General features: G+C 47.0%; 1 protein-coding gene across 1 annotated transcript in view; it reads left to right on the forward strand.

Annotated features, from left to right (window-relative positions):
• Positions 1-15,024, forward strand: part of necab2 (N-terminal EF-hand calcium binding protein 2) — a 122,028-nt gene that overhangs the window by 21,888 nt on the left and 85,116 nt on the right. The window lies entirely within an intron of this gene.

A 15,024-nucleotide genomic window follows, 5' to 3' on the forward strand; every position in this document is an offset into this window, starting at 1 on the left:
GAAGTTTGATTAAAGGAATAGTTGTGACATTTAGATGACGATGAAGAGGAGGACCACCTGTTTCTGTATCACATGAGGCTTCATCCGGGAGCCTCTCCGGTCAACCTGCTGACCCCCCACCCGCGCGCTGTGAGCTAAGCTAACTTCATATTGAACGCACAGCCATGAGGTCGGTATTGACCTTACACAATCCAACCTGTTCCCTTTTTAAAGGGAAGTTGCGTCACATTGATCTCATTGTAATACTTATTTGTGTTGCTCATTACCAAAGAGTTGAATTGGCTGAGAGCCAACGGCTCCATCAGACTCGGGGCACGTGGCCCAGGAGACGTTAACGCTGAAGCTCGGAGCGTCTCCGTACTCACGTCCCGTGTGTTCAGCTCAGGGAGGAAAACCCTGGACGAGTCTCTCCGGCATCACCGGCGAGACAAAGAAAGTATAATTAATTCCAAATTGCCAGTATAGTGGAAGTAAATCTATTCCCCTCCGAAGACATTCATTAAAACTCCCGAAAACCGGCGATCAGAAGGGTTCGGGTTTGGGTAACGACCTCAAACAGAGAGCAGCCGCTATGGGACTGATGTCAATTAATTGATAACTGGATCAATACCGAAGCTGATAAAGATGACGGGTCCATGTGTAAAAAAAAAGAAATCCTTTCATGAAAATAATGAATGTCTTGAAGGTTTATGGACCTGAATCTACGACTATAGTAAAAAGCGTACTTTATAAACGTAAATAAGTGAATAGTTTGACGTCTCCGGTGAGAGGAACCTTTCTTTTGGGAGAAATCCTTCAGAGCGCTCACAGGTGTGACCGAGCGTCGCTCCTGAAGCGCGTGGGCTCATCCCTCCGTCACAACGGTGTCGTGCGTGACTAATCACCTGCGGTCCTTAATCACAGATGCCGGCGCTAACAAGCCCGAGAGCGCTGCGCGGCGAGGGCGACCGCGAGAGAGGAAGAGCGGCCGCCGTGAAGGGAGGAGGAGGGCGGCGGCTCTCGCCACACAGTTTACTTTGTGGTTTCGAGAAGAAGAAAAAACCCTGTGTTGGTGCCGAGCATCCTGCCTCTTCTTCATAAGGGACATGTTGAAGCGGTGAAATGACACGCGCTTCACGGCCTGATCGATACGTGGAGTGGCCATTTGTCCAAATAGCTCAAATAAACCTATAAATCTAATTGCCACTGGCGCACCCCGTGGGCGGTTTTGAGTTGACGCAACAAAAGAAAGTAATGTCCATTTCCGTATGTCATTATTCTTCTAATTTATTTACTAAACCAACAAAAAGAACAAACAAAAAAACCAAAGGTCACCCCGGTGCATGCTGGTCCTGAAGCTACCCGCACCTACATGTAACCACAGGTGCCCAGTGTTACCCAATCAGTGACCCAATCCTAAACTAAATGTATTTAAACAACAATCACAATGAACTAAACTAAACTAAAACTATCATAAGCTCTTCTAACAAATCAAAATATAACCTAAATAAACAATGAATAATCAATATCACTTTACAATTAAACGAAATACAAATGTCAAAATAAATAGCTCCAACAATGAGGAAACGGGTTAAATGCTTCATTATCTTAAAGCCGGCGTTTCCTCCGCCTGCACCGATACAAAAACCGTCATCTGGCGCCTCGTGAAGTTCGGCGTGCGCGCTCGTTGCCATGGATACGGCGATCGATGCGACTCTCGTGTCTTTTTCCAGGTACATGTGACGTCAGCGGCTTATAGCTTAATGTAGAGTCTTAACATATAGCACCTATACACACCTGTACAGCACGTTAATTAGCGAGCTTTAGAGATGCCCCCCCCCTCTCCCCCTGCGTCCAATCAGCTCACGGTCTGCCGGCCGCTGCTTTGAGGGAGCGCTATCGATCGGCTCCTCCAGCCCGCGGCGGCGAGCGAAGGTCAAACTATTCCCCTTTGGAGTTTTTCCGGGACCAAAGAGGCATTTCGGTCACAATCGACCGGACCGCGGCGTGAATGAGTCGATGTGATGTGGGGAGTGAAAGGATTGTGTGCCGCTTCCTTTGGAGGCCTGTAGAAGAAAGAGTGAGCGAGGCAGGGAGGGAAGGAGGGAGGGAAGGAGGGAAGGAGGGAGGAGACCGGAGAGGATTGGGCCCTCTTTGTTCACCGCCCTGGTCGTCTGGATGTGGATCAAAGGCTTTAAGGAGTTAAGACGCCCTTTGAAGATGTTTTCGCTCACCTGGCGCTTCCCCGGCCTCCTCTGGGTCCGGTTCACTCCCGCCGCTTTATCGCATCGCTCACTCGGTGCTTTTTGGACGCCGTAGAAACTGCCGACACGGACGCCCTGAGATAGAGACGGTCGGCTTCGGGCTCAGAATAGAGAAATCAGTCCAATATACAGTATAAGAGTAGATCAGGAGATGTCTTTTCATCTATAATCACACCAAACATGTGTGTGTGTGTGTGTGTGTGTGTGTGTGTGTGTGGGGGGGTCTGCAGTGTAAGCTGCACCAAGGCTTTTCGGCCGGCCTCGGTGCTCGCCTGGCAACTCTTCAGATTTGGCGGCGGTGCCGAGGCCAAAGCCGAGCCCGCCTGTGGTGAAGAGCGGCCATGTGGCGCCTTCATCCTTCTCTTCCTCCTCACTGCACACCCCCTTCCTGTATGTCTTCCCGCTAAACCCGCACCAATAAGTAACTCTAGGAAAGCCCCCCCCCCCCCCAGGGGGAACTGCAGCCCTTGTAGCCCGATGGCGTCCCGGTGCTCCTGCACGCATTCACCGGAGCTCGATGGCGTCCTGTCTGCAGCGTCCGTATGAACGACAGTGCGTTCATAATTGTGGTCGTGTCCAAACTTGGCAGCATTTCATTATTTCTGTTGTCCTCCGTTCAGTCCTAATGGAGGCAATTACAGAACTTTAAAGCAGCCCAATTGCTGCAATTTGCACCAAATGCGAGTCATAACTCAGAATCACATCCACGCTTCTCAGTTTCCTTCAGTGTCAAAGTAAAAACAGAGAGTTTGTCCGGCCACCTTGCAAACGGGAAGTTATTATACATAATTCCACATTATTGTAATAATTAAATTGAATTCAGTTTATTTTATATAGTCCATTATCACAAATTACAAATTTGCCTCAGAGGGCTTTACAGTCTGTACACAGAGACATCCCTGACCTTTGACCTCACATCGGATCAGGAACAACTCCCAAAAATGCAAATTTCAGAAACTATAAAAAAATATATAATAAAACAAAACATCCGGGCTGACAGATTAATTAGCTGAATCCATGGCAACCTTGAACCTCCTGTTTGCATCCTCCAGCCTCGGACCTCAGAGAAAGTCACGGCGCATGAACATTCAATATCTGAATTATATTGTTTGTAATAAAGAACCTTTCTTCATCATAGACTTAACAAACTAACCAAAAAGCACTTAAACCTCAAATTGGCTGCAAAAAATCAAACCCTCAGTGGGAGTTTGCGTCATCCGCTGTTGGACCGCAGGTCTCGACTTATTGATTCATGTTATGAGGAAGAGAAGAATATTGCAAACGAAAGGCCAAGAAAATGATGGGACTAAACGAGTCATCAGGAGCAAAGCAAAGCCTTTAATCAGTCCAATCAGATGCTGCACTTCAGTGTCGGAAGTACGGGAGACAATCATGTCTTCGCTGATGTGGTCTCACACACACACACACACACACACACACACACACACACACACACACATAGAGAGACCTTTGAAAATCGGAGGAGAAAAAACAGTGATGAGATCAGAGCTGTATTGTGTCCTGAACAAATTGCTTCCATTGATTGTGTGTGTGTGTTTGTTTGTGTGTTTGTGTGTGTGCCTATGTGTGTCTTTAATCTATTGTCGATGACATAGATAATTAAAAGGACGGCTGGCAGCAGGTATAGAATCTAAAACACTGAATCTCACTCTAAACCTTCTGATGTGTTATTTCCGTTAAACGTTGTGCAAGTTAAACAATTAAACGGCTTTAAATTAATATTTACACATCCAGGTGTTTAAGAAAAGCTGTTCAACCTGTCAGTGACTCCTAGAAGTCTGGCTATGAGTACTAACTTTAACCTAAAGTAACGTGCAGTAACCGTAGTTTCTTCTTGTAACACACACATTATGGTCTGGACCCAGAGCCCTTCCTGTGTGTGAGCCCTCACCGTGGAGCCACCTGTCAGGAGCCCGGCTCCAGAACCTCACAGCCCACATCTCAATGGTTTTCAAAGGATCTGAAGAGAGCTGCATCCAACCTGGAACCCAGTAGAGCTTTGGAGGCGGGACTAAGAACGGGCTCGCCGTCACATCTTCACGAGCAAAAGAAAGAAAGAACGAAAACAGAGTGGGCGGCGAGCGGTCTGCCGTCGCCTATCTGCAGCGGCTCAGGTGTTGTTTTGTGTTCGGGGTTGACGAGCGCCCACAGGTGCACTTGATTGCAAATTCTGGCATTTGATTCGCGGTGTCCGCGAGGGCCTCGGAGGAGAGAAGGAGCGAAGACGCGTGTGACCGTGATCCCGCTGTGAGATTTGTTTACGCTGGATTAGGCCGTTATTAGCAGAAGGGGGGTGGGGGGGGAGCGTGGTGCAGGGTCTCAGCATCAAATATAAGCTGCGGGGTTACCATGGCGAACGCAGACCTGTGATGATGATTGCCGGCGGCGAGGCGTCTCCGTTCATGTCGGGGAGAGACTCCAGCAGCGGTGGCCAAGTCATGACTTTCTCACCGTTAATGAGCCGCGGCCGGGAGCCGCCACTCAGGAGAGGGTGTGTGTGCTCTGATTGGTATCTGTGCACTGCGTGTGTGTGTGTGCGTGTGTGTGTGCGTGCGTGTGTTATCGGAGGAGTTCTGTTATGAGCCTGAAAGCACCAGGGGCATTCAAGACATGACATTTACGTGCTTCATAATTAACACTGTGGCCTCGTTGGGTGTGTCTGCCTGTGTGTGTGTGTGTATGTGTGTGTGTGTGTGTGTGTGTGTGTCATGTGCATAATAACTCTGCCTAAAGGTCTCTTTGGGGAATCATCCGGGATGGAGTCGACTCAAACAGCGACTGCGTTTCATCTGATCTGCTGCGCTTGACGCTCTCTCACGTTTTACACCCGCCTGACGGGCGAGCGCCGCGACGAGGAACCGCCCGAGCGAAGGCGAGCGGCTCGTGGAGGAGGGAACTCGTCTCCTGGCCTTCCTGCGACGACGCTCCGAGGACGCCGCTTACCTTGGCGACGGTAACCCTCGTTACCACTCCGTTGCCCCTGGTTACAGCATCCCTCTGTTCTCCTCCCATGAGGCCTTATACGGGCTGCTGTTGCCATGACACCAAAGTTACCCCCCCCCCATTCAATACATTCCTCCACAGACTCCCATCACTGAGGACGTCTCTCTGAGCCGAGAGAATAAATGTTCTTTGAGACGTTCCAGGTGGTTTTGATCCAAAGCCGTCAAACATTCAGCCAACACAAACAAATCAACGATGGATCCTCGTGGATCCTTCCGGAAAGGTCTTCTGACGGCTTCCGATCAGCCCTTGAAGGCTTGTGATCGCTTTGGTCCCGAGGCGATCACATCTCAACGTGTTGGACGGGTCTTCAGGTCATTCGGTCCGGCCGTGTTCCAAAGAGATCAGAGTTTTTGAGACGATGGTCGTCCCAGCTTCTTCAAGTCGGACTCGTCCAACGTGTCCAAAGATTTGGTTTACGACCAAATAATACCACAGACACGAGTGGTGATTCTCAAATGTGCTCCGACACATTACGAGACGTCTTTCAATCGAATCCTATCGTGATTTAAATCATGTATTAAAATATCGTTAAACTCAGTAATAATAACGACATAATAACTCATATTTATCGCAAAAAGCGAATTATTTTGCAGTGAACTTTTAATCAAATGAAAAAATGTGACGTCTCCTCTGTCTGGTACATATTTCACGTGAGACCGTGTGGTTATTTCACAAAGAATATTTATTTACGGTTTGGAACACAGCTCCAGTTCCACCTCCACCGAGCAGTCGATGGATCAAAAGATCGCCTCCCGCCGTGGGAACGTTCCCACGATGTTCTGTGCCCGACGGCCTGAGCCCGGAGCGCTGCCTCACAGCAGGAGAGGCAGTTAACGTTGTCATCGGCAACGCCTCCAATCCTGAAGCGGCCATACGGCGCCGGCTGACCCTCATGACGGCGGTACACTGAGCAGCTAATCTCTACTAATTGCGTGTGGTGTGATTTACATTTTGTGTTGATACGTTGTCCCCCCCACACACACACACACACTCACAGCCGCTCCCATCTCACCGACCCGCTGGTGAACCGTCGAGTTAGATCTCTGTTCGGCTCGCAGCTGGCATCTCGTACAACATCTGTCGCGCCGCCAAGAGAACGGCTTTCAAACGTCTGATTGTCGCTCGGCGGATCGACCCGGGTCCTGATCCCGGACCGGGTCCTGATCCCGGACCGGGTCCTCTCTGTGTGGGGCTCTGCTTTCCTTTCATTTTTCTCTCCATCACATAGAGGTCACATTTTGAATGAGGTTCTCCCTCATTGTTTGAACAGCGACGAGCGGCTCATTGTGCTCCAATGCATGATGGGATATCGTTCAGTCCCCAGTGACCCTGAACAGGAAGAGGTTCATGAGCCCAACCGACGCATTTACATCCGTTACGTCAGGCGGCAGAATCCATTCCAACAGGATTCTCAAACCGCAGAAACGATGCAGTAACCAGTCGGCCCGGCGGCTCGTCTCTGTGTTTTCTGTTTGAAGCACAAAACACGACGCGTTCAAGGCCAGGAGGATGTTTTCATTTCACCAGCAGCTCATGTAAGAGAACATTGAAAATGAGCTGTCGGTGTAAAGGATTGTGTTTCTGTGTGAACGTTTGGGCTGAACACTACCGGAGTGGAGCCACAGGAGTGTGTGTGTGTGTGTGTGTGTGTGTGTGTGTGTGTGTGTGTGTGTGTGTGTGTGTGTGTGTGTGTGTGTGTGTGTGTGTGTGTGTGTGTGTGTGTGTGTGTGTGTGTGTTCCTTGTTCACTGTATTCCTCGTTGCCGCTCGTCCTCCTTCAGCCCCTCGGCTCCGCTCACTGACAGAAAATGAACAAAGCAGAAACTTCGACCACTCTCTTCCGCTCCCTTCTCCTCTTCCTCTTTTATGAGGATGGTGCGTTCCATGGCGGAGCGGGGAGGGGGGAGGGGGGGGGATTTAAAATCCCCCATGGAAATAAAAAGGATTTCTTTTTCATTAGTTCGTTCTGTGTGAGGAAGGAGGGAGTGGACGGTTGGACGGTTGGTGGCGTGAAGAAGAAGAAGAAGAAGAATAGGAGGGAGGGGCGGATGAGGAAGAGAGAATGAGAGAAGGGGGAGTAAAGGGAAGGAAACACGTCATCATGTTCTCTGATTCTCTTCCTCTGTTCATGTTCCTCACGTGGAGTTGAGTCCCTCTCCATCTCTTCACACGTCTCTCCAGCTCTATTCATCCGAGTGCAGCGAGAAGGCGCTGGTTTGAACGCAGCTCCCTGATGTCTGTGAACGCCTCGCGGTTCGGGCTCCGCTCAGCAGGTGATTCAGTTAGTCTCGGCTCACAATGGCACCCGAACCCACATGATGTGACGGAGTCACTTTGTTGGTGCTATTTATATCCCCGCTGTCAAGTGGGGAAAAAGCTGAAAATATGTCACTTGTGTTCCAATGCTTGAAAAAAGTCTTCAATGGATGAATAGAATACGATTAAAATACCATAAACATTACTTACCACTTTTTTCATTTTTTGTATTCTCTTTTCAAACAACTCCACACATGACACATCGTCTGCATTCAGAGAGGAAGACACATGATTTCAAATGGTTCTCCATACCTGCACCGTCTGTTAGCTGCAGTTATTACTACTTTATATATATATTTTTAAACATACCGTTGTTTAACAAGAATTCGGGCCGCTTTTTATAAACTACCATTAGCCCAACGAGAGCATGAGTATTGACTCTAAATGAAATAGATAAAACTTATTTTTTGAATCAATTATGGTTTCCAGACCTTAGCGACGCAACCTCCACCCATTGGTGGTGCAGCAGAGTATTTATTGGGGCTAATCCATACAGTGCAGAGCCGAAATCAATGTTAGAATTTCAATTTGAAAATCACAAACACGAGATGGGTCCCTTGATCACACACCTCACGAGCAACAGGAAGTACGCCAGTCTATGGCGACTCAACAGAAAGTAAATATACAATATATACGATTTTTTCCCGGACATAAATAAAACTGTCATTGAAACATTTGGGAGACGACCGCGACGTGAGTCCCTTAAAGTCGGGGGCCATACATATTATATCTATGCTCCCTGACTTTACTCTCAATATTTGGTCTTAAATGCAAGAAGACACTTTGATGCTTATCGTGACGCAATAACTCCGCCTCTGCATCCGCACAATACGGACGGCTCCCATGGCAACCTCGCTCATCTTGCCGAGCCGCCGGGGCGCCGTCTGATGGCCTTAACGGCGAAGAGGGCCGCCGCGACACTCGGGGGTGACCTTGTTCGTGGCGCCGGCGCTCGATCAGCTGCCATTAACCGCCATCACGCTGCATTAAAAAACACGCCGCCGTGGTAGTTTGAAGCCAATCACGAGCAAAGGAGTATTTTTTGGCTGCGAGAGGAACCGTAAATCACCCGTTGTGCAGATGAGGCGCCGCCACCACGTCTTTAAAGGCTTGATTGCAGCAGGAGAGGCTGCCAGTGGGTTTTCAGATGAGGGGGGGGAGGGGGTCCGCCGCAAAGGCAGGCACCTGAATGCATCCTCCTCACATTCCTGACACGCTCCTATTATCTACCATCACCTAGGATTACTCATCATTAGGATAGACCCCCCCCACACACACACACACACACACACATCTTCGTAGCACCCATTGTGTGGTGCGCTCTCTGTAAAAGCTGCAGCTCTATGAGCACTTTGATGAAATGCGTTGTACAGCCGTGTGTGGACGACGTTCCTGAGAATCTGAGGGAATTGACAGAGGGCAAAGTCCAGCGAGTCCACACGGCGGACTCGAGGCGTGGGAGGAGGGGCGCCTGGCTCTCCGGAGCTTTTTAACCCCCCTGTTACCTTTACATTTACTAACATATTTTACCCTCGGGGTCAATTTGACCCCAGCAATTAAAACCTCCAGAAAATTATTAGAATTAATATTGTTTCCCAAGTTTAAGTGTGAGGTACTTTATGTTTGTTTGTTGACTACCTAAATAGCCCTTTAAATATATAAAAAAATTGATATTTCTTATATGTTTGACACAGTGAAAAACAGCCTGGGGTCAAATTGACCCGAAAGAACACCGACATTAAACATTGAATGGGGTCAAATTGACCCTAAAGAAGAAGAAGAATATACACTTTTATTAATCCCCAAGGGGAAATTAGTTCTCTGCATTTAACCCATCCTTAGTTATTAAGGAGCAGTGGGCTGCAGTGAAGCACCCGGGAAGCAACTGGGGGTTCAGTGCCTTGCTCAAGGACACTTCGACTTGCAACTAATGGGGAGAGCGGGGATCGAACCCACAACCCTGCGGTTGCAGGACGGCCCTCTTACCCCACTGAGCTAAAGCCGCCTAAAGGTAACAGGAGGGTTAAAAGGACATCTGTACTCATCTTAGATCAAGTGTTGTCTGTACTGAGGGCCGGTTGTCGTAAAGGTTTTGCTCCGACGGCGTCGCCAGTTGATAACGGCGTGACACTTTAATCCAGCGTCTTGCTCAAGGACGCTTCGGCAGAATCATCAAGACGTCCCCGTCAACCGCAGAGGGAGCGGATTGGTCGGAAAGTAAGGATCAGCTTCCTGCCTTTTTTGACAATGTTTCTTGAGGGAGTCTTAGTGAGATGCCAAGTTGTGTGTGTGTGTGTGTGTGTGTGTGTGTGTGTGTGTGTGTGTGTGTGTGTGTGTGTGTGTGTGTGTGTGTGTGTGTGTGTGTGTGTGTGTGTGTGTGTGTGTGTGTGTGTGTGTGTGTGTGTGTGTGTGATCCATGTGGGCTGTAGTGATGGATTGGGAGAAAGGACGAGAGCTGACAGCTCAGTTAGAATCACTCCTGTTCCTCATCTATCAGATGAAACGACTCACTGGAAAACACACACACACACACACACAAACATACACACGCAAACAAACACACAGACGGGAAAGATAAGAAATACTTAAACAAGAGAATCGGATGGTGTTAGTGTGGCAGAAGAAGAATATGAGAAGAAGATAAGAAAGCAGGAGAGAAATGACTGACGGAAAAGGAGTCGGACTCAACGAGAATCCATGAAACGGAGAAAGTGTGTGTGTGTGTGTGTGTTTTAATGGTGTAAACAGGGACAACAAATAATTCTGAGCCTGAAAGCAGGGTCAAATCCCCTCTTCTTGTTGCTATGACAACCCGTCATGTAGTGCCCCAAAAAATAATGATGAACAGACGCCGAGGAGAGACCGGAGGCCGGAAAACAAGAGCGAAATAACTTCCCGAGAAACAAACCCCCAAAAATAATGAAACACAAGCGGAGGCCGGCGTGGCGAAGACGAGGCTCACTCTGTCGTTCCTCCTCGGAGCGGCGTGCAGGAAGTCCAGCAGGAAGAAGGAAGCTGCTAATTGCTCTTCAGTCTGCGCTGAGAAAAGAGAGTTAGCGCAGTGGGTCCACCGCTATGACCGTCCCCTCCCCACACACACACACACACAGCATGCGATCACGTGCTTTATTAGTGGATATCTTGTGTCGTCAATCGGGACGTCTCCATCACGGGAATGATGTAATCACGTAGTAGTTCACTATTGACATGCCTTTGGTTATACAAAGATGAACAGTTCATTTTTAATAGCTTTAGAAACCAGAAGAATCTTCATTTGAGTTTGTATGTTTCCAGCCAAATAAAAAAATAGTCAACCTTTGATACTTCATATTTCACTTGTTCTTTACACGGATTGTACAAAGGCAGTGAAGGAGACCATGAATATGAGATGTGAGTTTACAGATAATTATCCCTCCTCGTAATTGTGGAGGTTTTTTGGCCTTAAAGGTTCCACTCCAACGAGTATAAACTACAAGTATAAACTACGACTATAAACTACGAGTATAAACTAAACTACGACTATAAACGTTGAATATAAACTAAACTAAGACTATAAACTACGAGTATAAACTAAACTACGACATAAACGTTGAATATAAACTAAACTAAGACAATAAACTATGAGTATGAACTACGAGTATAAACTAAACTACGACATAAACGGTGAATATAAACTAAACTAAGACTATAAACTACGAGTATGAACTAAACTACGAGTATAAACTACGAGTTTAAACTACGAGTATAAACTATGAATATAAACTAAACTACAAGTATAAACTACGACTATAAACTACGAGTATAAACTAAACTACGACTATAAACGTTGAATATAAACTAAACTACGACTATAAACTACGACTATACGCTAAACTACGAGTATAAACTACGAGTATAAACTAAACTACGAGTATAAACTATGAGTATAAACTATGAATATAAACTAAACTACGAGTATAAACTACGACTATAAACTTTCATATAAACTACGACTATAAACGTTGCATATTAACTAAACTACGAGTATAAACTACGACTATAAACTACGAATATAAACTAAACTACGAGTATAAACTACGACTATAAATACTGGTATAAACTACGACTATAAACGTTGCATATAAACTAAACTACGGGTATAAATTACGACTATAAACGTTGCATATAAACTAAACTACGAGTATAAACTATGACTATAAATGTTGCATATAAACTAAACTACAAGTATAAACTATGAGTATAAACTACGACTATAAACTAAACTACGAGTATAAACTACGAGTATAAACTACGAATATAAACAATAAGGGGTTTATTGATGATCAATTCGAGGAGTATTGGCCAGAGGAGATTACAAAGTGAGACTTCAGAGCGAAGGCTGCGGCAGACTTATTTTATTTGCCCGTGACTTTTTTAACGCCGGTTCGTTGCGATGCGAAATACAAATAAAACAAAGAACTTAAATCGGTTGTGCCTGCGACAAGCAAGAAAGAAATTTACCAAAGGTGAAATAAAATCAGTCTTCAATCAATCAGCGATGGCATTTCCCCCCCTGTGATTTGCGGCGCTACAGAGAGCATCTCAGGTATGGCGATTGTTCCGTGATTGGCTGAACGAGGAGGATTCCAGTCGCCTGATTTCCCGTCTTTCACAAAAGGAACGATAAAAGTAAAATGCCTGAAAATGCCACGCTGCTTACGACTCCTTCTCTGGGCGTTGTAATGACTCGGCATTACGGGGAAATTAAGCGGGCTTTCATTCAATCTGCAGGATCCGGAGGCAAGATTTGTTTTTGCTCTTTTTTCATATAAATCCCCTCTTCTGTGAGGTGTGTGGTAATTTTTCAATCATTCCTTTATAGTTTAAATCAGACAATCCTCAGCCGACGAGCAGATCTGAATAAATTGCGGCACAGAGTTGCATGAGTATATTACACGGTGTGTAAAACCATGCAGCTGCATACCAAGAGGCCGTCTGTGGAAAGAGGGTAAATGTGACAAAGAAAACTAACTTCAGAGAGGGAACCAGAAGAGCTACAAAGAGACAGCCGGCAGCTTCTCTAGACAAGACCTTAGGTACACAGAACCCGCTCTCCAAGTGGGTCTGTGAGTGTGTGTGTGTGTGTGTGTTTGTGTGTGATTTCCATAATTCAGTCTTTCCATTACGTTAAGGAAGTTTGTGTCAAGTACAAAATGAAAAACGAGGAGCGGTAATTCCCCTCAGGACGAAGTTTCAGCCAACGTTTCAGTTTCGGTGACTATCGACTCGACACACTTCCATCCCGTGATACCTTGTGTCTTCCTATTTTCTTAGAGATTAGTGGTAAATAAGTTGATTCGGGAACGCGGCATGTCAAAACTTTTTTTTTTAAGAAACATGTGAAATTTTTTGGGAGTATATCAGTTTGCTTTTTTTGTTCTCCGCTACGGTTAGCTAGCCTAGCAAAAATATCAAAAACGACCTCGCTCTGCCTGACGGTTAAAAACTGCACTAAGCATCTCTAAATCTCACTAATAAATATGTTTTCCCCGCTTTTTAAAATATCTGTAAACAAAATATACATGAATATATAAATCTACATATATTTCATGTAAATGTATATATGGATATGTGTTACTATGGTGAGTGTATGTGTATCTTTATATATGTATATGTGTGTGTGCACATGCACCCTCCAGAAAATCTATAAAAATGGGATAAAATGTGTCATGTTTACACTGTTTGTCCTTTGCACAGATTAAATAAATGAGGCTTACGTGAGCGTTGGAGTTGCTAGAACGTGGATTTTTTTTGCACCTTCAAAAGTTGTGGGAATATAAACTTTGAATGAAAATACTGATGTACCTCACATTTGTATTCAAGAACATTACTTGAGCAGATGTCCTTGTAGACTATGACAATTGAACAAATATATCGGCCATTGGATTTTTCTCTGATCTTGTCTTGTTTACACTCCACCGCTGTGTGACTGTGGCCTCTGACATCATTCGGCCCGATCTGGACGCAGAGTTCAAACGGTTCCTGCTCATCTCCTCCCTGATGCGTTCGAGGACATGTTTTTGAGTCTGGGTCATTTCCGTTGCATGAAAATGATTTCCCTCCACGGGACGTTGTGGCCGATTCCAACCGATAGAGCAAATCTCCAGCGTCTCTCTCGCGGGGGAACGGGAAGCTGTCGGCTGTTGCGTCACCTCCTCTCATTGCCAATTTATAAGGTTAGCGAGGAGAGCGGTTGTCATGGTTGTTGTTGCTTTATTTATAATGAGGTTTTCTTAAAGGAGGTGCAGGGGTGAACTGGTGGCTTGAGGACTGGGGCCCTAAGCTAATGGCGTGCAGAAGACATGTTCCTTGGACGCTCTCCAGTAGCACCATGACCCCCGATAATTGCTTGCTTCCCAATGGAGTGGCAGAACACGAACACGTGTGTGTGAGAGGCCATCGTGTGACACATTGGACTCTTAGTCGTTAAGGTCAGTGATTATAAAAGCTGTTTTTTTTCTTCATGCTTTAGAAAACGGAGTTCGCTAGCTATCTGCCTTGCTCCAGTGGTGTGTGTGTGTGTGTGTGTGTGTTGCTGCATTTCTGGTGTGTTGCTGGAGAATTCCTACGAGGGTGTAACCAGGCTAGCTGGCTGCACGCGGTAAATTGGGTCACTGCTGAATTAAATACCAGTGTGCCTCGGCTCGCTGCCTCACTGCTGCGCCAGAGAGGAGCAGGTTGGAAATAGTCACGGCCTCGCAGTCCTCCGGATAAACGGCCGAGCTCGGGCAGGCAGGGAGAGCGGAGTGAACCACGAGCGATGGCTCTTCAACGGCCTCGAACAAACGAGGCGGGAAGGTGATGCCAAGCGCTCGTTTCTCGCCCGGCACCAACGTCGGAGCGCGTGCTCTGACGAGCAGCTGGAAGAGAGAGGAGGCAAACAACGACGCGGCGGGGCTAATAGGGAGACGGGTGTGCAGCGAGGTGGAGACGAGCGTGGCCGACTACCGCGGTGGAGTTCCTGGGGAAGATCGTCTTCTTTTGACAGTCTGCTTCGTCTGTTTGGAAAAGCATGCCAAGCCATTTTTTCTTCTTTCCTCTCTCGTCTGGAGCAAGAACATTAAGAATAGCAGCAGGAAACAGGAAAGTGGCAGAATAACACGAACAGATTCTCTGTAACAAAAAAGCAGCGACTTTGAATGCAACCCCCCTCCTGTAGGGCTGCAGCCCCCCCCCCCTCCCCCCTCTGTGGGGTTTTCCCGTGCGCTCTGCAGCGGTGCCACAGCTCAACCTGCTGCATCCAGTCAGCCACACTCAAGGACAAACACACTTTGAGGGCGAGGAATTAATATTTGATAATCTAGCTCTGCGCCATGCGGTGAGACAGACAGTCATGCGTTGGAGCAGGATGGAGTGAAAGCCGTGGCCAGCCACGCCCTGCATGCAGCGCCACCGCCCAC

Source organism: Pseudoliparis swirei, chromosome 6, assembly GCF_029220125.1.
Source record: "Pseudoliparis swirei isolate HS2019 ecotype Mariana Trench chromosome 6, NWPU_hadal_v1, whole genome shotgun sequence".
NCBI classification, from domain to species: domain Eukaryota; kingdom Metazoa; phylum Chordata; class Actinopteri; order Perciformes; family Liparidae; genus Pseudoliparis; species Pseudoliparis swirei.